This window comes from Onychostoma macrolepis, chromosome 03 (assembly GCF_012432095.1).
Source record: "Onychostoma macrolepis isolate SWU-2019 chromosome 03, ASM1243209v1, whole genome shotgun sequence".
NCBI classification, from domain to species: domain Eukaryota; kingdom Metazoa; phylum Chordata; class Actinopteri; order Cypriniformes; family Cyprinidae; genus Onychostoma; species Onychostoma macrolepis.
Window position 1 is genome coordinate 43601305 of NC_081157.1, and position 25675 is coordinate 43626979.

Genomic DNA, 25675 nt, shown 5'->3' on the forward strand with positions numbered 1-25675 from the left:
ACTCGGTGTATACAGTATGTGCGAGTGTGTGTGCGAGTGTGTTTCAATATGAACATCCTAATTATCTTTGTCCTCCGCTTCTGTGAGTCTAAGTGTGCATGTTGGCTTGTTTTCTTAATGTCTAGTCACTTTCATTGCAGATCTATCTCAAAGTGGCTGCTTCCGTTGTTAATGCAGAAAATGATCATTTCTTTTTAACTATTCGTTATAAAATCCAGCTCGTTCATTAAGTTATTTTGCTACACTGGTTATGTGTCTGATTCCCTAAAAAGTACCAGTTCACAAGAGTCATTTGTTTGTGAATCGGTCTAGCTGCACATTTTTAAGCACAGTTCATAAGGACAACTCGATAGAAAGATGCATCTGTCTTTTTATTGCATTGCATGCTATATAGACACCGCAAACTACATTCACAATCATGATTCACAAATATGATTTCTTTTGCCGTGGCACTGAAGATTCAGTAGTGGTAGTTTAGAAACGCAATGCTACAAAACTGACCTTAAATGCTGAAATTGTTGTCCACACTTCATTCAACATATCCACAAAACTCATTACTTGATATTGACTGGGATTCATCAAATAAACACTCTGACCTCCAACCAATTGCTGAATATATGAAGGACATTTGTTATGATGTGAAAACCACACAATACTGACTACAAATTTAGCAATAAGATTAGTGGCAAAAAGGTAAGCACTTTAAAACCATTACTTCTTATCATTATGTTTAGTATGATCCAAACAATATATTGTAATGATTGCAATATCTGCTGCAAAAAGCCATTTTAGCGCTTTATATCAAATATTTAGGACACACAGCATTGTAAAACTGTGCACAAACGTTTGCGGTAAACATGAGGCTAGTGTGCTAATCTGATTGCTCCATTTGAGTTGAATCAGCATAGCGCCCTCTACTGATTGAGGCTTAACCAATGGCTGCGTCCGAAATCACATACTCTCTGAGTATGTATGTCTTTTAGTGGCCGTAAAAAAGATTGTTCTATATAGTATGAGTGTGTACAGATGCACTACATTCGTCATGTTGTCTTTGTCATGTGACCTACTGCACCAGTTGCGTAACTTCACTGCCATTCGCAAATCCTCTCCCGTGGCCTCATGGGATAGTAAAGTATCCATTTGTGCTCATTTAAGATTCTCACCAGAAACTATATCACTAAGAAAAGTAGGAGAAGCCACCTAATATAATAATGTTCATATATAATAAATTACTTGTAGAGGCTGACGTCTGCTGTTTGGGAACGCAGTCGTGTAAGAAAGTTCGGGGAGGCAATTATAAAGAAATAATTTGACGACAGACTTTGCTCAGGCATCTCAGAATGACCATAACAACAATACAGATGCTGTGCAACAAGATCGATCCGCTGGTTAGTCAAATTATGCCGTCCCATCGCGCAAAGTCACACGACGTTTTTGATGCGCATGGACAAATTTATTCGGTAAATGTGTTTCCATCTCCCATTATATCTTTTTCGCACAACTCAAACACCATCTCAAGCAAGTATAAAATCTTTTTTTGCGAACTAAGGTATATTTTTCTTTTTTGAAATTTGGCATTTCCATCGCTCGTTTCTGATGTGATACTTCAAAATAAACATAGCTAGTGTCTCCCATGATTCTCATGTTACGAAACTGGTGAAATTGAAAAAGTTCAAATTTGTCATGTTATAGCATCAATGTTGAAGTAGATTATGCATTCATTTAAAAATAATCATTTAAAAATTACAGCGCAATTTTGCCTGGTAGCTGAATGTAACCTATGCACTCCTGTTTTTACAGAGTTATAAATTATTAAATTGTGTGGTGTTGCCATATGGTAATTTGAAGAGAGTTTAATTTTTTAGTTTTTTTTTTATCTAGAAGCATTTTACGGGATGTCTTCAAATGCACATTCACATAGGCTATTGGACGGCACTCATATTAATGTTTTCAACGCAAACCATATTTCAGCAGCATTACGACCACTGGAACTAGTCTAAACAAATAGCCATATTACAGTGGAAATTGAAACCCCTGCAGAGCGCGCACACACACACACACACACACCTGACACCTCGACACAAACCCACCTCACCAGTTAACGCAGATAACCGGGCCGATTCCCGTGTTTTTTAATGCACTCTCTGAGACTGAAGTGCCTCCTGGCCTGCCAATTAAAAACCCAATAACAGCCTATTAAATAATACATGGGCATTATTTAGTGGCACAATTAAACAATGTGCAATGGTATAAATCCAGATGGGCAAAGCTGCCGACACCACCAACCTTTCATTTAGATAGCGGAGCTGGAGCGCAGGGTCCTAAAGCTGGCCTCACAGCTGAATGCCAATGGTGACCAGACATATGCCCGTTTAAAACGCTGTAAAACTGCAGCCCTTTTTAATGGGGCGTTCCGGGGCCTGAATGATAGATGGAGAGAGAGATGATTAATCTTTTTTTTCTCCTCGCTTTTATTTTACAGGGGCCAATAAAGGTGTCTGTCATAAATTGTTTGGAGATCCCGCACTCTCGGATGCTCGGCAATAATGAAGCACCAGAGTACAAGCCGAATAAATCTCACCCACACGCACACAAACAGACCCCCAAAGTCCCACCGTGATGTAACAGCGGCGAGATATGAGCCAGCATATTTACACATTCATTTTGTTGCTGAATGAAGCTGTAGACTGACAACAGATTTACACGGTAACACAGAGTTTATCATCAAACGACCCAGTTTTGCTGCTGTGCGTCTCTGTGTACACACACGCAAAACTATTTTCCAACACTATCACTTATTCTCGCTATGAACCCGATAAGGACTTCTGGCCACAACAACATGGACCCCTCATGAATCACTCGAGTGTGTTTGTACAAAATACTAATAACCATCAAAACTCAGGTTATTATACTGCAATGCAAAGGTAAAATGTGGCAACATCTGCAAAGAAAACAGGTCTCAGGGTTTTCCGTACTTTTTTGCTAAATATCAATAATAATAATAATAACAATAATAATAGAATAGAAAAAATAAAAAGTATTTTAAATGTGTAAAAAAACTATTTGGATTTTTTGACGATTAAAAGTAATTTTATATGTAGAAACCTGAATAGAAAAAATAGGGTTGCAAATACGAATAGTTTTTTGACTGATGGTGATGATTTCCAATCAGTATTTAGAATGACTTTTGAAATGTATTATTATAATTTTTATTATTGTTATTGTTGTTTAAATGTAATATAAAATTATATAATTTATTATAATATATTTAAATAAGATTTAATTTTAAAACTCAAATTAAATTTAAAGTTTAAACAGGAAAAACACATTTATGACATTTTATACTACGTACATTTTAAAATATAATAAAAATAATAATCATCATCATCATTATCTAATCTATTGTTATTATTATTATTATTTAAATGTAATATAAAATTAAATAATTATTATAATGTATATATTTAAATAAAATTTATTCAAAATTGAATTTTTACATTGAAAATAAATGTAAAGTTTAAACAGAAAAATACACATTTATGACATTTTACACTACATACATTTTAAAATATAACAATAATAATAATAATAGTCATCATCATTATCTAATCTATTGTTGTTGTTTAAAATGTAACAGAATTATATAATTTATTATTATTCATGTATTTAAATAAAATTAATAAAATTTTTAATTTTAAAATTCTAAAAATTAAAGTTTAAACAGGAAAAATACACATGACATTTTACATCACAAACATTTTATAATAATAATCATCATCATCATTATTATCTAATCTATTATTATTATTATTATTATTAACAAAAAATGTTATATATTTTTTGTATATAAATATTTCAACATATACATTCCCTCTAGCACCCTCTTCTCAGGAGAAAAAAAAACATATTAGACTTTGGTTTGTCCAGTTTGGCTCAACTGTTATCAGATTCACAGGAAACAGAGCGTGAAAATGAATATTAAACAGATCAAATTACAATCATATCACACTGAAGCCATTATTAATTTTAGCTTTGCAGTTGCTTTGCCTTTGTACAGCAGAGTAATAACCCAGTTCAAGGGTTTATATGCAAATCAATAAACCAATAATGCAAGAAAACTATGTTTGCAAGCGAAACGATCAGGTTTTTTTCTCAGCGAAGGACGTAATGAACAGCTGTGGTTGATGATATGAGTCTGTGAGAATATCTATACTGTAGAAGTCATTTCTCCATCTAAACCCCACCTCACCCTCGCACTGCACTGCTCCACTTGAAGCGAGGGGGTGGAGGGCGAGAGGTCAGCTGAGGTCACAGGTGAAAGTGTGGAGGTCAAAGGTCTGACAGGTCACACTGGTCTGTATCTACTAACACGTGTCTCCTTCCAACACATGAAAACCACCCAAAGGCTTTCATCTTCTGAAAGTCTCTCTGTCCCTCTCTGAATTATCCCATCATGTTATCCTCATCAGCATTTTGATTCTTAATACATGTTGTGTTTTTCAGGATCCTCCCTGTTGGATGGAGGTTAACTGGATGTCCTGTTTTCACTGGATCATCAAGAGCTCACTTCCTGTATGACCATTAAGACACGTCAAGACGAGAGACCAACGCTTGCGACCATTTTCCCATTGTTGTTGTTGCTTCCGTACTCTGTTCCTGGTTTCTGTATTAGTGTGTTTTCAGCCTTGAAATGTGAACCTCTACTTTACTCTGGCTATAAACATTGCATTTTGTACATAATGCATTTTCCCACAAATCACTAGGTAGGAATTACAACAGCAACGTCTTGGTCTGGACTTTGAATTATATCTTTTTACCATTTAAAAGGAACTTATATACAGGACAGGAAATAATGAGCAGAAAGGTGGTTTAAATGGAATAGTGTGCAAGCCAGATTCAAACTCTTATCTCCCACATGATCACCATACTTTAAAAGCGTTTAATTTGGTAAAAATGTGCTAAATTAAAAGGATTTATTCAAGACCAAAATATTATTTAAGAATCAACAGTCATGTAGAAACGGTTGTTTTCTATACTGTAACTACTGTATATTAAAAAAGATTATAATACACATGAATGTATTACACATGAATCCTCACAACATAATATTGTACAGTATAAAAATGATAAATATTAATTTTGAAAAATAAAATAAAATAAAATAAAATAGCAGCATCCCTGATTTTACATTACAATTTATTTATTTTTTAATATTTAAGGGAGAGTGAATATTTTAGGTCCCGTGATTGGTCACCATTTACCATCTTAAATCGCTCTTTTGCCTTTACATGTTCATTTTAAATGCTCCCGCAGTGTGGCAAATGAATTTTAAGTGTAAATCTTCCAATCAATTAATATGAGAACATAAAAGCTGCATGCATAATAATTCTAAAATAATTAAGAAATGCTTGAAATATCTTAGGATCTTAAGACCACATATAACCATTTTTATTCAATCTTATCTCATGTATATTTACTCAACCGGTGACACGCACACACACACACACACACACACACACACAGGTCCCTTACGGGTGTGAGAAGCCTCTCGTGACACTTTAATCAATGGTGAAGCTTGTCGGCGCTTTGACACAAATCAGGGAAATTAAGTTTAGAGGCTGTTGAGGAGCTAATGGCAGAACAATGTGGCATTATGGTGCGGCCTCAGACACCGAGGTAAATCATGGTGGGCTGTGTGTGTGTGTGTGGGCTGGTGCTGGAGGATGACGGATGTTAGCATGGCCATTCATCCAGTGGTTTGCGCTCAGGCCAATTTCACAACAGCCTTTCCTGTCTTAATACTCCTGTCTCACAAGTTTTACATTATGCAAATGATGTATTCTGTAAAAAGCTGACATATATTGATTTGCTCTGGTGGCGAGCCCCTGAGTCAGGGCCTTATAAAACACCGCTGAAGTATTTATGATGACACAATGTATTTTGGCCTGCGCACGTGTGTATGATTATACACAATTAATGCCAAGCACAACTGTGATTTCTGTTTATGTGACCTGGCAGACCCACAACAACTGACTGGACAATCTGATCGCTCTCATTTACCTACAGTTGTGTCTGAGTCATGTCTGTTTCCCTGCCAGTCAGTGTTTCAGACAGGCCACTCGACTCAAACCTGAACCAGCAGGAGAAGAGAGACATGTTTTTAAACTGCACTTTAGGAATAAACTGGAAAGACTTCATTAAAATCTGCAAAATCTGCACTGATTGAGGAGGAAAATCTGTGGAATTCAGAAAACTAAATTGAAATATTAGTAGGTGAAAGCAAGATGAAATTTACAAATAATAAAAAATTATAATAATACATGATCAATGTTCAGCATTTGAGGTGTAACATTAACAGAAAATATTGTTACCCATTCATAGATTCAGTTTAATAATTGACTCAAAATACATAATGCAATACTTTTTAAGTAGCAAAGCTGTAGAAATTGTATTTTTGTGGGAAACCCTATAAACATTAATTATACACACACACACACACACACACACACACAATTTAAGTGTACATGCATGTATATAAAACTTATTTTATGCATATACTTACTGTATATTTCTTATAACATATTATAAAAACTATGTATATGTACAAAAGTGTTATTTCTTGTGTATTATGTGATATATATATATATATATATATATATATATATATATATATATATATATACATACATACACACACAGTATAAATATACAATATACAGTATAATAAAACTTTACATTTACAAAAGTTATATTTACATAGTTACACACACACACACACACACATATATATATATATATATATATATATATATGTGCTGTCAAATGATTAATCGCGATTAATCGCATCCAATAAAAGTTGTTTACATTACATATGTATGTGTACTGTGTATATTTATGTATATATAAATACACACATACAATATATATTTTGAAAATATTTACGTTTATACATTTATATACTCATATTCTTATATTTTATATTATATATAAATATATTTAATATATAAACATAACATATTTTTCTTACATATATACACGCATGTGTTTGTATTTATATATATACATAATAAATATACACATATATTATGTAAACAAAAACTTATGGATACGATTAATCGCGATACACACACACACACACACACACACACACACACACACACACACACAATAATAATAATAAATATTATTGTTTATAATGTAATTATCGTTCTTTATATATTTTAATGTTTTAATAGTAAACAAAACATTTTTAATATTATATTTTAATGTTTGTCATAATATACTATTACATTATTATATATATTACATATTATATTTTGTATGCAATAAAGTACAAAACACATTCATGTACATATACATTATACTCTATGTGTTACTCACACATATAGCACATACATATAAGAAAAAAATACGTATATAAACAATGTCACTGTTTCATAGTTTTTGCTTTCAGAAATATACTATTATTAACAAATTAAAATATAAAATTAAAAACTTTGTTTACTATTTAAACATTAAATATAAACAGTAATATTTATTAATAATAAAAATAATTTCTCATTATTATTTTTATTACTACTATTACTACTACTTTGCAACAGATGAGTCAAAATAATTTTCTTTGGTAACTGAAATTAAACAAATGCTGTTAATAGAATTTAACATTATACTGAACCCATAACGTTACATATTCTTGTTAACGACTCATTAGGGGAAGTTATTAAAGTGTTAGCTTTAGTTTTAGAATGAAGTGGCTACTGTGTGCCAAAATCAGCAGCTAATACAAAATAAAGACGCACCATTGTTGTGACCTCAAACTATCACAACTACAGTCCATCCCCTCCTCCTCATACTTCCAGCAGCAATCTCTCCCTCTCGCTCTTATCTAAAGGGCTTCCCCGTTGCTTGTGTCTTCTGAGAGGCCTTTGAGTAGCGAGCTGATAAGCGTTTTTAAACATCTGAACACACTCATCTATTAAACTCAAGAACAAACCTCAGATAGTGCCGTGGACCCGCCGTATTATTACTAACACGCCTGGCTCTTCGCAAACTGGCTATCTGTGGGATTCAAGGCGAATGCTGTGGAGAATTGGTATGCACAAGCCGTCTGACTCTCAACAATGACTTGAAAAGGCTCTGGAGGCTGTTCATTTCCCTCATACAAAAGCACTGTTTTAAGGCACAGATACCTGTTACCAGTTTGCTATGACAGTAATCGATGCAGCTGACCTTGAAATATCACATTTAAGCAGACAGTCATACACACTTGACGGTCTTCTTAGCCCCCTAGTGTAAGACACACAGAAGGACAGGTAATGTGACCACCTGCGAGAAGTTTCACAGCCTCATGAATATTTAAACAAAGAGGATGTGTTTCCTGCAGGAAATAAATAATGCATTTGTAAGGAGGAGGAGGAGAAAGAGGGAGTGAAAGGTGGGGGTGGGGTGTGCGAGTGAACGTCAAAACTGAGCCGACACTGCTATCCTGTGGTGGACATCCAGAATGCAGCGGGACGCTTTACAGAGCGCCGTTCATTTCAGTGGCAGACAAACAGATTCAAGGCCATCGATCTGTTTGTCAATTACCCTCTGGATCGCTATCTGCGCGGCACATCTGGAACAAACACCATTAATATTATCTGTGTCTGGTCCTCTCGGAAAACCGCATCCGACAGCTACTGGGTTATATGAACATTTGTGATTTTTTTTTATCGTGCTACAAGAACCATACAGAAGCAACACATTTTAAGTTGTTTTTTAAAATGCTTAATGACTGTATTATTTTGTTTAAATACTGTCACTCACAGCCTGGATAGAAATTTAAATTTTTGATAAATGTTAAACCTTTGTTTAAATACCAACATTAAGACACCTTATAAAAAAAGCATTGCTTATCTTTTTATTTACTTATTATTATTTTTGTAATAAATTGTAACACTTCTATGGAATGGGTTGAAATCATATTTGCACTTCCTAACATCATAAATTTAAAAAAAATGTAAAAAAAAAAACCCAGGCGTGTAAAATAAATAAATAAATAAAACAGTATTTATTTAGAAGATGAAATTAACACCAATTTAGGTAAAAGATTCTAATTATAAAAAAATGCAAATAGTTGTATGTAATGAGTTAAAGCTTAAATCATGTATGCAATTCCTATTATGATAAATAAAAAATAATAATAATAATAAAAAAATATAATAATAATAAAATAAAAATAAAAAATAAAATAGTGAAATTTTAACACCAATTAAAGTACCAAATTCTTAATTAAAAGTACATCCTGGGATTCGCTTCACCTCTGAAACTATTGTAAAACCGATGCTGTAATTTCTTCAAGAAAAACCATTTAATCTGCTCTCCACCTTTGACAATATCCATAGATTGTAATTATCCATTATTAGGGAAAAGATGAGTAAGATTTTGGGATGAAAATCTGCCTGAATTAATGGTTCTATTAATCACTGTTATGTCTCTAGCTTCCCGGGTCCCTGTTATTTATGTGTTTCCTGAATGGAGGTCTAATTGCAGACTTGGCTCCTCAGGTGACTTTTGAAAACCCTAGGGCTTTTGCATCATCCTACGTGTTTAAGAGTCACCTTAAGAACACGTAAAGTTTCATTTATGAATGCAAGGACAAATAGTGGATGTTGAAAAAGTCCCTGAGCAGTGTGGTTACAGGTGAGGACAGCCACGACACTGACGGCCCTTTAACCCTATATACCAGTCTAAAGTTTGCTCGCACCAACTCGTTCTTTATTTTTACTATTTCCCCATTTTTGTTTGAATAATAATTCACCAAAACTATGAAACGAATGGAACTATGTGCTCAAAAACTTTTTTTTTATTTTTTATATTTTACACTTTCATATATTTTAGATTCTTTAAAGCTGGGCAAGTGTTTGCTGTTTGTTTCTCTCCATTATTCAGAAATGCATTTAAAATAATTTTTATATATTTAAAAAATATGTATTTATTTTATTTTATTTAAACAACTCTAAAATTCTATAAAATGTAGTTTAAATATTGTCACTCAAAGTATGTATAGAAACTAAAAATGAAAATGTTTGAAATGTTAAACCTTAAAGAAAAAGCTTCCCATTCAATTACAAATAAAATGCATTGAGTTCTGTGCAATGTTAAGGCTTCCTTATCATGATAAATTAAACCTAGGCACAAAACAAAATAAAATAAAATAAAATAAAATAAAATAAAATAAAATAAAATAAAATAAAATAAAATAAAATAAAATAAAATAAAATAAAATAAAATAAAATAAAATAAAATAAAATAAAATAAAATAAAATAAAATAAAATAAAATAATAAAAAAATAAAATAATAGTTTTAGCACCGATTTAAGTAAATTCTCAGAATATTCCACTCATTCCACCTCCACCTCTGAAACGCTGATGCTGCAATTTAATAAAAAAAAAATAATTAAATAAATAAAATATGAATAATAATAATATAATTATTTGTAATAAAAATGAAGAGTTAACATGTTTTTGTAGGTAAAATGTATTCATCTATCTATTCAAAACTGATTTAAGCAATTAAAGCTCAACTGGTAAAATCATGATAAACAAATGCATACAAATATACTATATAATACAATATTATTTATTACACAACATTACTATGTTAATGTTCTCAGGCTTCTAAAGGCGGACAAGTCTGTGGATAAGCCTGCCGTTCCGGATGAGAACAGCAGGTGGCGCACTGCTATATCAGGCCTGAGTATAACTACTGACAGCGTTCGAATGCATAAAACCCAGTAGGAGAAATGAACAACGTCCTGAGCCAGAGATGATAAAAAGGAGTCGTGCTTTCCGACAAGTACTGGGTCAACAATTTGTTGCTTTTCAAGCGACTCTCATAACTACGATTTCATTAGAATAAAAAGTTAAACATCCTATAACACTTCAGAGCAGAATGAATGATTCTCCACTTTCAGCTTCTGAGTGAACGCTCTCAAAGCGAGCAGATACTAAATGACATCTGGGACGCAGCCAGAGCCTGAAACCCGCCAACGAAGAAAGACTGATAGAAACAATTAGACTCAATCTCCTCCTCACCAATCCACCAGAGATCTATTTCACCCGGTGGAAATAAAGGCCATCAGATCATCTCTGGCAAAAGCAGCAACTAGAAACAAAGAATAAAAGTGACATTTAAGACAGGTTTGTTGCGTTGGGAGGATGATGATGTACCGCAGCGAAGAGGCTCAGTTTTAACGTCCCGGCGAGAAACCCGGATTATCCTATCGGAACAAAACACATCCCGTTCGCCGCTTTTGATCTCCACAAAGCCATTGCGTCCGTCTGAGATTATGTCCTCATCCACTTCCAGAGGTGACAAAGATCATGTGCAGAATTTACAGAGAGAGAGCAGGAGACACTAATATTTATAGAAGTGCAGGTGTTAATATTTGCCGCCATTAATTCTGCTTCAGACGGAGCGACTTTGAGCAAACGCAGGCCTTGCCCTGGCTCAGGCCTCTTTCAAGAGGAGCGCGCTGTGTTTGGACAGCACTAATCCTGCCATTGCTTAGCTCCATCTCATGATAAAGAGCAGGAAACGAGAACAGCATCGGGGGGAAGAAAAAAAAAAAAGAGGGAGCTTTGTTATCTTTATAATAGTGATCAGTTAGCTAGACATCTACATATTGTATAGAAAATGTAAGTTGTCCATGCAAAAGTCTAGAGCGTTGTGAGTGATTAACATAAGATTCCTCAGATGTTCTGTAATGTCAAAAAAAGAAACAATGTAGAAATAATAATAATTACTTAATCAGAAGAAATAATAATAATAATAATAATAATAATAAGTGTGTATTTTGTTTTATTATTATAAAATGCATTATTTTATAAAATTATTATTTATTAATATAAAATATTATTTTGAATTAATACGTGATGTGATGTGATATATGATATTATACAATAGCCTTAACATTGCCATATATTATTAGATTTATGCTTACAACAACAACAAAAATGTCCACTTTGTTCAAATTCATAAACCTAAATATAAGTAGCAGTGATGCTTGTCAGTACTAATCATAACAATAATTGCATCATCATAAATTCTAAATGTTCTTATAGCGCCGTTTTCCGAACCCTAGGCTTGATTTCCTGCATGAAAGATGATTTTCTGTCAGATGTCATTTTTAGTCTGGTGCTAAATTGAATCTGGGTTTGAGAAACGCTGCCTTCAAAGCTGAATCGGTACATAAGACGGACGAGACAGACATTCTCGTTTATCTCAAGGCATCGTGTGACGAGCCGCCAGTGAAAGTCAAACGATAACACAACAGCCACAGAGCGATGACGGGCGGGTCAAAGGTCACCGACAGGACCCTCGGCTCTCCTCTCGCACAAACACAAACAAGCACACGCACAAATACGTAGATTTTCCTTACTGGCGCCGCCGCCTGAGGCGCACTGGAAGCGGTAATATTGCTATGGCTCCTCTCTGCTGTTTTACGCCCGCGGAGTCTCTCCGCCGCCCTGATGACGGCCATAAAATCAGCTGCCATAAAAATTGATTTGAAGCGAAAGAAAGAAAATGGAGACATACTCCAAAATAATTATACACATGAACGCTTAAACGCCACCGCGCTGACGCTGCGTGAGTTATGGCACATATTTACCCACGACGCACCACTGTGACAGAGTACACAAATTTTTAAAGCCTTTGTTATTGCGTTCATCTGTCTTCATGTTCCTAGATCACTTTGATTCTCCTGTTTTTCTGACACAAAGTTTGCGGGATGTTTGTCGTTGTGGTGTGTGTAGAGTGTGTTTGTTGGCGAGACAGGCCTGTGATGACTCTATCCACGGGGGCTCACAGTGAGGACCATATTGCTCACAGTCAGTAAAGCCCATATACTTCACTAACGAACAACACTTCAGAGGAGATTTCTTTGCTTTGCTAGAGTCTGCTACACAAAGAAAAAAGTGGGAGAAAATGAAAGAAAAAAGCCGTTCGTAAACCTGCACTAAGATAATCCACTTCAGGTAAGACTTTTCACACAACCAAAGTGAATTTTGCAAAAAAAAGCCACATTCAAAGACAATTATAGATTTATGCAAACCTGTGAAGAAGACAAAAGCCGAATTCTTTGTTGTAAATCATATCAATGATATCTATGTATGTAATATTTATCTACAATATCATGAAATTAACTGAAACTCGATAGATACTCCTTTAATATAGTTATTTGTCTTGGCCTTTTTAAAGCATACATCTAACTATATTTAATGAGTTTTAAGCATAAAATATTTAAATAGTTAAGCAAAAATAAGTCAAAAAATAGAGATATATAAAATATATTTTTTTTAAAAACAGAAATTAAGAAAAATAATGTAAAATAGAATTATATATTACAAATTCTAACTTTATAAAATCTAAATACAATATCTATCTATCTATTTATCTATCTATCCACACACCCACATTTGAAGTGGATTCACCTTATTTGAATTTTTTTTTTTTAAATCTGCATTTATTACGATATTAAATACAGTTTAAGCTCTCAAATTAATTTATATAGTACATTTAAAAATAACAGTAGCTGACCAAAAGCGTTTTTCAAAAGCATTATCAAAATTAAATAAATCTCTTTTATAAAAATGTGTATAATTACACATATCACAATATAAACTATTCAAAAGCTAAAGAAGGAAAATGTTATTTATCAAATTGCTGTTGTCATATAATAAAAGCAATAACCCGCACATGGCGTTGCATTACAGTGGTTTTATCACGGTTAAAGAGGCATTAGATATCCACATCAAAGGGTGGTAAAATCACTTTTCTTTAAAATAATGATGTTGAATTAACTACACTCTAGAAGACTGTATTTCTCTTCTCTTTCGCTTCTCCTGTAGAATTTGTCTGTTTTCTCCACTCCCTTCCTTTCTTCAGATCAAATATAATGCGCTTCATCACTCATTGGATTCGGCCTCTGTGTGACCCTGCCCAGAGTTCAGGTAAACCAGAGCATGTCCTTGATGCCACTACCTTCACTCATTTATCAGTCTCTACAATTCCTCATTCAGTCACACTCGCGCTCCTCCTTTTTGTCTTTCTATCCCTCCATAACCCACTTTTTAGGTTTCTATTTGTATCTATCACACATATACACACAAAGCAGGCAGAAAGACACAGAAGCACATTCTTTTTCACTCGTTTGTTACACCTCTTCATTAAGTGTACAAAATGATTTTTAAATAATAATGATCACAATAAAATCATAATTATTTTATAATCATACTGAATTGGTCAAAAACAGTGGGATTGTAGCCTATGAAAAGTTATGTGGAAAAACATTTTCCTGAAAGAGGTTTGAGTTGTTTTAAAAAACTAAACAAACCCAAGTACGGAATCTTTTCACAAATCGTTCAAACCTTTAAGGATTTTGCTAAATAAATATAGAAAAATTTAAATAAATAATAATAATAATCTGATTAAATTGTATTTTAACTTTATGTAATTTCTGTATTTTAATTGTATTAATTATTTTACCATTCATTTATTTATTTTGATTATTTATTTAATATAATACAGCCTTATTCGTAAACCTGTTGACTTCCATTTATGTGTGCAAAAACGCGCAAAAATATCTTCTGTGCTCCACAAAAGACAGAAACTCACACAGGTTTTCTGGTTAGCAAATTTTGATTTTGTCCCTTTAGCAAGAGGTGAATTATTTACTTCTTGTACCTCATTAGTATTCCCTGCCTTCACTATCATCCAATCAGGAGTCAGAGAGGCTCATTAAGCCCCTCCCTTTACATTTATTTTCTAGTCCCAAAAAAAAAAAAAACCTAGTATTTATTTTGTTTGTCTCTTCCCTGATTTACCTCTTCATTTGGAGTTATCAGTGTCCATCTCAATGGCTCTGGTTACCCTCTTTTTTCCCAACATAAATGGTCAGATAAAACAGATTTAACAGGTGCTATATAGAGTAAAGACGTCTTCCCTTTTCACTTCCTGTCATGGTTTCATAAATCTAAGGCGGACCCTGTCCCACCAGCACCTGTATCTCTGCTCTTATCCTGCCATCTCTGTCCTGTGTCCATCTCTCTTGTGTTATCTCGCCCCTCTCCATTCATCCCGCTGGATGGATGCCTCTACACAAGAGGAGGGGTAGAGGCGCGGTTCACGGGGGATTGTCTGGTGTCATTGGTACAATAATGACCCCTTTACCTCGGTGATGAATGATTGGCGGTTTACTTAGAGATTTGTAGGGGGCGGGAGAACAAGGTGCGGCGGAGGCAACGGCTGGACGAGGCGCTAACGGATAGACTTTCTGTCTCTGCCTGGGACGAGACGCATCCCGCAAACACCTGAGGCCAAAGCTCACATTCCTAAAGGGCCGATGAAAGATGAACGAGGGGGATACGGGATGCTGATGAGTCCTGCCACTTTGTTTTAGGAGCCCTGGCAGGTGAGGAAAGATGGCTGACTGAAAACATGAACTCTGGCTCTTTCTTTTGGCTCTGCTGTTGGTAAATAATCATTTGTGTAAAGTTGAGCGAGAAGTGTCTGTCATGGACCACCTCGCTCTTCATCAAGACTTCCTTGTTCTCATCCTCGCTGTTTATGATAATCCAGACTCTCTTTTTACCTCATTTACTCTTTTAACTTATGAGGTGCTTGATGAATTTGATTTGCACTGGCCATACCTCACAGGAAGTTGAATTAGAACGACAGTAAGAGGAATTAATGAAATGTAAATAAAGTGTTCATCTTGGGCCACAAATCCATCTATCTATCTGTCTGTCTGTCTATCTATCCGTCTATCTATCCATCTATCTATCTATCTGTCTGTATGTCCGTCTGTCTGTCTGTCTGTCTGTCTGTCTGTCTATCTATCTATCTATCTATCTATCTATCTATCTATCTATCTATCTATCTATCTATCTGTCTGTCTGTCTGTCTATCCATCTGTCTGTCTATCCATCCGTCTATCTATCCGTCTATCTGTCTATCTATCCGTCTATCTGTCTATCTATCCGTCTATCAATTTTTTTTTATTCTGTCTATCTATCGGTCTATCTGTCTATCCATCCATCCGTCTACCTGTCTGTCTATCTATCTATCTATGTGTAATTTCTATTATCATAGCATTTATTAATATTTTGAATAATTTCATATTTTCAGTTTACCTTTTAATTTTTGTTTTAATATTATTAGTTCTTTTTTCAGTGTCATGGCAACTTTTTTTGTTTTTGTTTAAATCTACGTTTCTTCATCTAATTCTATTTTAATTAGGGTTGCAAAGGGGCGGAAAATTTCCGGAAGTTTTCCGGAAACTTTCCATGGGAACTTCGTCTGGGGAACTTTGGAAATATTCCAAATTTGAAACTTACCAGGAATTTATGGGAATTTTTGGGAATTAATTGGAAATTTATAAAACTGTATCATATACAAACATAAATATATATTTTTTTGATCATAGGCTCACTTGCATGCAAACTAATACAAATTTAAAAAATGACATTTTTGGGGGGGATCTGTGATGCTTTTTTCAGGATTTATTGATGAATAAAAACTTATGAACAGTTTATCAAAATAATTTATATGAATACTTACCAAGATGGACATTTTGATATTTTGTGTGCAGGATTTAAGAAATGATCTGTGCATGTAATGGTAGACAAGCACAGTGCATGTAGGGGGCGTGGCCTCGATAGCCCCGCAGTAAGCAGTGTGCTGTGTGCGATTGAGCAATGTGTAGAGTAGAAATTAAACTGAAATTGCATTAAATCTGGTTGTTTTAACCAAGATTATGCTGCAAGTTTTTGTTCTCAACTACATTTAAATTCCCAGTTCCTGCAATTTAGCAAATTTCCAGTTTATTCCCATATATTCTCGTTAATTCCCATGGAAAGTTTCCAGTCTTGAAAATTCCCGGAATTTTGCAACCCTAATTTTAATTAGGTTTTATTTTATCAAATCAAATTTTTAGATCTACTGTAGATAGATCTGTTCATCTGTCCCTTCAAACTCCAGGCTTGTTAAAAAAAAAAAAATGTGATAAAATAAATTCTAGCTTAACACAAAACTATTCTAATTCTATTCTTTAAAAAAAATTAAAAAAAATAACTAACACAAGCTTTTCTCACGTTTTTGTATTCTATCTATCTATTTTATTTATTATATAATTTTTAAAAACACACTACGTGTACTGTGTTAAGCTAACTGAGACTTGTTATAGCACTTGCATATCATTGCTCTTTTGTTGATTTTGATTGCTTCCATTGTCCTCATTTGTAAGTCGCTTTGGATAAAAGAGTCTGCTAAATGACTAAATGTAAATGTAAATTAAAGTTGCACATCATGTTAATCACTCAATTAAAAGTGAGGAACTGAGTTTGAATTTACAGTAAAAGTCATTTTCATGTAATATCTGAATTTCGCACAACCCTGACATGGCTAGCACATGCTAACCTCCTCTCACTGAGGTTTCTCCTACTAAAACACTATTTTTTTTTTTTTTATTATCTATCCAGTTTTCTTCTCTCGTTAAAAGATCATCTAGAACTGGTCTAACTGGTGAACAGCTTTCTAATTAAGCTGGTAGACCAAAGAGATTCTGCTGGTGGCGACACCAGTTGAAGTCATGCTGGAAAACACAACAAAAGCTGTTGGTCAGTTGAAAAGACCTGTTGGGTTGTTTTACTCATTCTTTGACCTCATCCCAATCTACCTGCAGCTTTGAAGTCAGTGCTGGATTTTCAAAGTAAACATCAAGTCACCCCAGTAGCAAACGAACAAGATCTGAACCCTCTCATGAGACTGTCCTGAGGGGAGAACAGATCGGCCTGGGCTTCAGCACACAGAGAAGATTCACAGCTGCAGGTGGAGGAACAGATGAAAGAAACGCTGTGATATCAGAGCTCCTCTGTTTGGTCAGAAGGTTTCACCTTGAGCAGATCTACATCTCAAACAACTGAGGCTCCACACACCACCTGCAGAAGTTAAAGTGTAATTTTGCTGCAGGCTGGAAGTCAGGTTTAGTCCTCTGAGAAACTCACTCACATGGCAATGACGCACCTGTTGCATTGCTTTGAGGTAAAGCAACTCCACAGTATGTGACCAGAAGTTATTACTAAACATCTGAACTGTGTGTAAGGTTACAATTACAGTACTGTTACTGGCAATTAAATTATATTATTGGAATTATAAAATTACAAATGTATAAATATAATTAACAATTTCTTTTTTTTTACTACATATATTATAGTGCTCTCAAACGATTAATCGCATCCAAAATAAAAGTTTTTGTTTACATAATATGTGTACTGTGTTTATTTATTATGTATAAATAAATACACACACATACAGTATATATTTTGAAAATATTTACATGTAAATACATTTATATATTTATATTATTATATTACATATAAATATATAAACATAACATTTTTCTTAAATATATACATGCATGTGTTTGTATTTATATATACATAAATAAACAGTACACATACATATATTTCGTAAACAAACTTTTATTTTGGATGCGATTTATCGCGATTAATCGTTTTAAAGCACTATTAAATAAACATTAAACATTTTATAATTACAATAATATTATAGGAATTTTAAAGTTACAGATGTATAAATATATATATCTATATATATATATATATATATATATTTTTTTTTTTTTTTTTTTTTTATTATTTTAACGACACATAATAAATCATGTAAATTTCCAGATTATATTTGTGGTATATATTTCAGTATATTATATTTGTGTGTGTGTGTGTGTGTGTGTGTGTGTGTGTGTGTGTGTATCACACATATTTTGGGTTGAAGTCAGAGTGAGGAAAAATGAGTCCAAAAAGACTAATTATGTTAAAGTATGTTTAACAATGTAGCTTTTGGCAACCCTTATATGGACATCTAGTCAATCGTTATTCATTCATCCCTCAATGGTGCATACTTTTATTCTGCCACACTCCACTGCTAAAAGCACAAAGAAACAAAGCTGCTTAATTAACAAATGAAAATGTATTATCACCACTAGGGGGCAAATTGTCATATTGGGAAGTCACAGAGATTTAAAAGGTGGCACAAAACAAAAAAGAATCATCTCACTCATGCAGACACAGTATATCAAATAACATTTGCACTCACCCATTACACAAACCTGCCACAACTACACAGAGCCATGGAGCCTCATGTGTTTGAGGATCTGTATAAACTGTTACCGGTTTGCTTGAGCGACTCATTGTTCAACACCATACTCTTTTCCGCCATCTGCACAGAGGAGACGGCCACATTTCCCACTTGGTCTTTCACTTAAGTGATTCCTCTCTCAGTAACACACATACACAGACACACACAACTGATCCTCAGAAACTGGCGGCGCATCAGACACATGGGCATGATGAACACCGCTGACAGCGTCTGATCTCCGTTAGGGGCCTTCATTCTTCCAACACAATCAGGGACGGCACACAAATCAGATACTTCAAGGGGCCACTGATGAATCTTGATCTTCCTCTTCAGAGGAATTTTTACATTTTTCACTAGAGATGTTCGCATAGGAATCACAACACATGAAGCTCACACAACTCAAGATTATAAACTGACATGGTTTCTATGCATACTCTTTAAAAAACATGTTACAAGTTTGCAGATTTTAGAGCTCCTGAAGGACATCTGACAGAGCATGGCAATGCCAAGACCATGGGTTCGACAGCCTGGTAATGCACATATTTAGAAATGTCTAACATATAAAAAACAGAGGTAGCTCTCCATTATTTATGGTTTTTAACAGTTTATTTGATTTATCTATTATTTTATTTATCAAAGTCATCATTCATATTTTTGTAATTATATTTCTGTATTTTGTGTATTAGCCAATTTAGGATATTTATTAACTATTACATAAATTAAAAATAAACCTGCAGATATCAGCTTATAACAGATACAAATATGATATTGAATAGTTTTGGATTAAAATAGCACTATTAAGAATGTATTTTTGTATATTTCTTTTTATTATTATTATCATCATTATTATTATTATTATTTCTTCTTCTATATTTTGTATTTTTTATCTATATTATTAATAATAAATTAAATATATTTTAAAAATACAGATAAAAATCAGATATCAGCTACTAACAAAAATATGATGGATTATTTTAAGAATTAAAATAGCATTTTTACTATTAAGGATGCATTTTATATATTTTTGGAGTGTTTTTGTTATTTATATATGAAACTGAATATTTATTGAATATAAAATTTAATTATTCAATATTTAAAAATACTGGATGTTTAATTGGTTTGAACTATTTTAAGACTTAGTTAATCATCAACTTAAAGGGATAGGCCTAAATTATTTATATATATATATATATATATATATATATATATATATATATATATATATTTAGGCCTATCCCTTTAAGTTGATGATTATCTAACTCTTAAAAAAATTATATATATATATAAACATTTAAATCACTAGAAAATACTATAAACAGAGCATAGGCATTCAGTAATTTCAATACTGTGCACAATTTAATATCATATCCTATACAAACTGATAAAATGTATACCTTCAATGCAAATTGTGTTCATTTAAATTTAAATGAAACGATATCAACAGAAAAAAAAAATACTATGGTTTTTGGATGCTACTATATGTTGAAACAAAAAAACGTACCATGTAAATACCATGCTACATATATGAATACAACACATAAAAACACCCTGGTACCACCATGGTGTTTGGCAGTACAATGGTATTCTTGGAAGTGTTCTGGAGTAACACTAGTAAATACTATGGTACATTTAAAATTACCATAGTATTACCATCTGTTACTCTACCATCACAGCACGGCAGCACAGCCACGGTTCTTTGCAGTAAAGGCTGTATCAGAGAGTTACCTTCACAAGACAATGTTGGGAAAATCTGGTTTCAGATTTCTCTTATTCTCCATCTATTCTGCACATCTTTCTGTCAGGCATACAGCCTTTCTCTCTCTCTCTCTCTCCCTCCGCTCTGTTTGTTCAGTGGTCCCTCTGTACCTCTCTGCCTTTGTCAGGGCTAATGTTCTCAAATGGAGGGAAATTAAAGCAGGGAAGCCATGCGTGTCGCACACTAACTCTTCCCCCTGCGGGCCCATTGGTTCGCAGCATGCATACTGATGAAGGCACACGGTTCCTAGTCTGCGCTGCGCCTCAACATCTCCTTCACACCTCTGAGAGGAACCAGCTCGCTCTAACCCCATCACACGCATGAAATATACATGCAAAACACAGAGACTGAGAGACAATCTGAGTTATTGAGGTACTCGTACATATGCACAAACACACACACAAACACGGATCAGTATATTCATATAGAACATCTGCTGCATGCACATAAAATGCCACCTACAACTTTAAGTCTGAATCTGATCTGAATGTCTGGTTTTCAAATTTGAATTTAAACTTGGAAATAAAGTAAGTCTGAAGGTTTAAAAAAACAAACAAATGCAGTGCAAAAGATCAGATGTTTTTTGCTTTCACAGGAGCACTGAACACACATATGCTTTCTATTTCTTGACCTTTCTATCTTCTACCTTCTCAAACACACATACAAACACAAAAACATACAGTACACCCAGACTGAATGTGGGGCTTCAGCGGGAGGCATGACAGTGTTGATTTGTGAGGTTTCCTGCTGCAGTGCTGTGAAGTTTGGGGACAAATCAATCTGATCCCTGCACAGACCTGTCTGCCTCTCCTATTGAAAAATGACCTCTCAGAACAGATCAACTGACATGGAGACAAGCTGTGTGTGTGTGTGTGTGTGTGTGTGTGTGTACCTGGTATTTATCACGTTATGGGGACCAAATGTCCCCACAAGTATAGCAATACCAGTAATTTTTGACCTTGTGGGGACATTTTTTTGGTCCCCATGAGGAAACAAGCTTATAAATCTCACATAATGGAGTGTATTGAAAATCTGAAATAGCAGAAAGTTTCCTGTAAGGGGTAGGTTTAGGTGAAGGGTGCTTTTTGTAGGGCAATAGAAAATACGGTTTGTACAGTATGAAAACAATTACGCCTATGGAATGTCCTCACAAAAAATGGAAACCAGTGTGTGTGTGTGTGTACAGACAGAGAGAGAGAGAGAGAGAGACGTAAGAAGATGTGAGAATGTAAGATCTAAGCAAGCATGCGTGGGTGTTTGGGTGAGCAGATGTGTCAGAACTACACAGAAAATAAATAAATAAAAACCATTGCCATGTTGCAGAGACCTCTTCCATTGCAGGCAGTAAAGTGCTTGTAATTTTTTATTATTATAATTTTTTTTTATGCCATTGTTATATTCTTAAAATTAATATTAAATAGCAAAATAATGTAATATATTTTTGGAATATAATAATAATAATAATTATTATTATTAAATAAATTATATAATAAAATCAGAATGATATAATGTTTTAAAAATATATAGTTGTGAAAAATTAATAATAAACTACAGTTGATTATAACAAAAAACAAAATCCTGCCCCTGAACCACTTTACCTTGACACACCATAGACTAAATACATGGCACTCATGGAGTGAGACGCTATAAAACAAAGAGATGAGGCTCATCTGTATGTGTACATAGACCGACAATAATCTCTCTGTATTAATATGATTGATTGTGAAGTGCCATTTAGCTTAATATTATTAACAAACAAAAGAAATCTCATAAACAGAATACAAGATCACATCCTATTTGAAAGGCCCTAAAATGTATAGACTGCCTGACAAATCGATTAAAAAAAATACTGCTGTTGTTGTTCAAAGAAATGGATATACAACAAAAAATATTAAAACATATGGCTATGCAATGCTTTCAACCGATACAATAATATAACACCTTTAAATTACTTTAATTTTCTCAGCAAACAAATGTGATTTAATTAATCAGCAGTTCACTTAATTTTAATGGATTGATAGCCATACTTAAAAATAAAAAATTTTGCCCACTCTTTTAGCCCACACTGTAAAAAAAAAGAAGATTTTTCAAAGTTAAAGTAAATAAAACAAAATTTATTAGAGTACATTTTCTTTTAAATTTAGTGATTTTTATTATTTTTTTTTTTTAAAGTATGTCTCATACAGTTTCTTTGAAAACCAATTTTCAAATCAATAAAGATGTTTGAGTTTGAGAAGTGTCCTTGATTTACTCTTTACCAGTTTTCTTCTTTACATAACTCAAACACTTCAATAACCAGGTGACCTACGCCTTCACAAACATTTCTGTATTAATAATCCATTTCTCATGCTGATCAACTCAAAACTAACAGACCTTCGACCCCTTAGGCTCTGCGTGAGCTGGTCTTACTGCTAATCGCAAACTTCGCCATAAAACTTTTTTGACTAGTCACCCGCTCTGTTCCCCTCCAGCGGCACATGGCCGACCCTGCGGCTACACTTGTCCTCTCAGGCCGCCGGGGTCGGCTGCGTTGCCCCGGAGTGGGTCCAGTCGCCCGCCTCCCTGGTGCTCGGGTAATGGGCTGGCAGGAAACCGGCTTCCTCCGAGCGCTGGAGACACTGTAAAACGTTAATGGCTCACCGTGGGGATCCGCGGTTGAGCAGGGGCCCCCGAACCAACCCCATTATTCATTAGACGAGAACGTTATTTATTGCCTCCCGGCACAAACACAACAAGCCAATTAATAATTAAGCATTTCTATCCGCCTCTGTACCAGTGTGCGCAGATGAGGAGGACAGGAGATATGAGTGCGAGCGTGAGATATGGGCGGCCGTGAGCAGCATAACTTCAGCACTATTAAAGAAAATGGCAGTTAAGACCCAACCGTTGTCTGGAGAGACTCGGAGCCAAATCCAAACGAAGCGAAGCGGAACCGCCGCTGTGGCTTTTGTCCAAAATCTAGCACTCTAAATCCAGCCTCCTGTACATTTAGTAATGAATATCAATAAATAATGTCAATATAAATCTGATGAACAGGGCCAAATCTGAGTTCTCTCTTTTTTTTCTTTTTTTTTGATATATATAAACTACCGGACTTTCTGATTAAAAGAAAAACATTACGTGCCCCCTGCACAGGCTTTGAATGGATTGAGAGAGTAATTCATCTCAGTTCGATCATCTCAGGAGATCTGGATGCCCAGAATAAAACTGCAAACATCTCTGCTCAGGCTTTACAAGATAATTTACATGAAGTGAATTCACATGAACTTAGCAACAGGAAAATATAGATGCACATAGTTCACACTATGAGCATGCCACACTGAAGGTCACAGTTGAAGGTCACACAACTAAGATGCATTAGCATCCACAATTACATCCAAATGGTAATTAATCTACACAAAACGAAGCCTAAACCTCAAATTGCAGACTATTAATCATGTAATCACATGGATTCAGTCAGATTTACTGAATAGAAACGGTTTATGTGCCTTCACTATATCAAACTCGAATGATGTTTTTTTTCCGGAGTGATTCACTGCTTTATTTTATGCTGCTTCATAAAAGGCTATATTGAAAAAGACTGTGTTGATAAATTGGTTTATAGTAGGGCTGTGCGATTAATCGAAATCCTCATAAAATCGTGATTTCTAAATGTCTTTATAGCATGATTTTATAGCGTCCCTGACCTCCCGCAGTATGCTATCCGAACCAATCAGAATGCAGCGCACCCAAATAGAGCGCGAGAACAGAACAGACCGGGCATACAGACAGACGTAATGCCATACTCTGTCTGTGGTGCGTATTTTTTTACGTGTCTATTTTTGCTGTGCTGCACGTGCTGAATTAAAGTGACAGCACATTGTTCGCGGTAAAAATGAACATGGATTGACATGGAAATGTAGTAATTACACCATAAATGCATATAATTAAAGTCTACTGTTTGACAGTCAACACATGGCTTTTTGGCTAGATTTAAAACAAGCAAAAGTGCACTTTTAGATAAACAAGGCAATAATAGATGGCACTCGTGGAGGTAGGAAAACAAAGTTATATTTATTGAGTTTAAACACGAATAAGTCAATGAATGATTGTATTACTGTACTGTGATAAAAGAATTACAATGCTGAAAAGCACTTTCAGTAAAACGTTTGCATGTGAAATCAAAATAAAGGATAAATGTTGTGTTTGTGATAAACAGCCGTAATATTTGCCATATGTCTGTTCTAGAGACATGTTACAGCTTTTTGATAAAGCTCTAATTGGTTTTCTTTTGGAAATATGTTTCCAATTCACACTGAATGCATTTATGACTGTAAAGCATGTCTGTGTGTGTCAAAATCATGATTAAAATAAAAATCGCAAAATTGATCAAATAAATCGCGATAGGTTTTTTTTGTCCATATCGCACAGCCTTAGTTTATAGTGCTTTTTTTTTTTTGAATGAACTAAGCAGTAAAACTGAATTAGTGTCGAAACTTCATGTAGACCTACAACTGTGCTTAGCAGCAGCAGGACAATTTATGAAGCTAATGCAAAAGGCTTCTTTTGTATACTGAACAAAACTACAACGAGTTAAAAAAACCTTCATTACAACCTGTAAAGAAAAATCCTGCAAACACCATAAATGTTCAAAATATTCACGACTGAGCTGTACACTACAAATGAACTTTCTTCATCATCACAACAACCTGAAAAGTAAGACCCTGTAATAAACAAAAATC

At 34.3% G+C, this 25675-nt stretch overlaps 1 long non-coding RNA gene across 5 annotated transcripts in view; it reads right to left on the reverse strand.

The window, feature by feature from the left end:
• Nucleotides 1-25675, reverse strand: part of LOC131536050 (uncharacterized) — a 195056-nt gene that overhangs the window by 127903 nt on the left and 41478 nt on the right. The window lies entirely within an intron of this gene.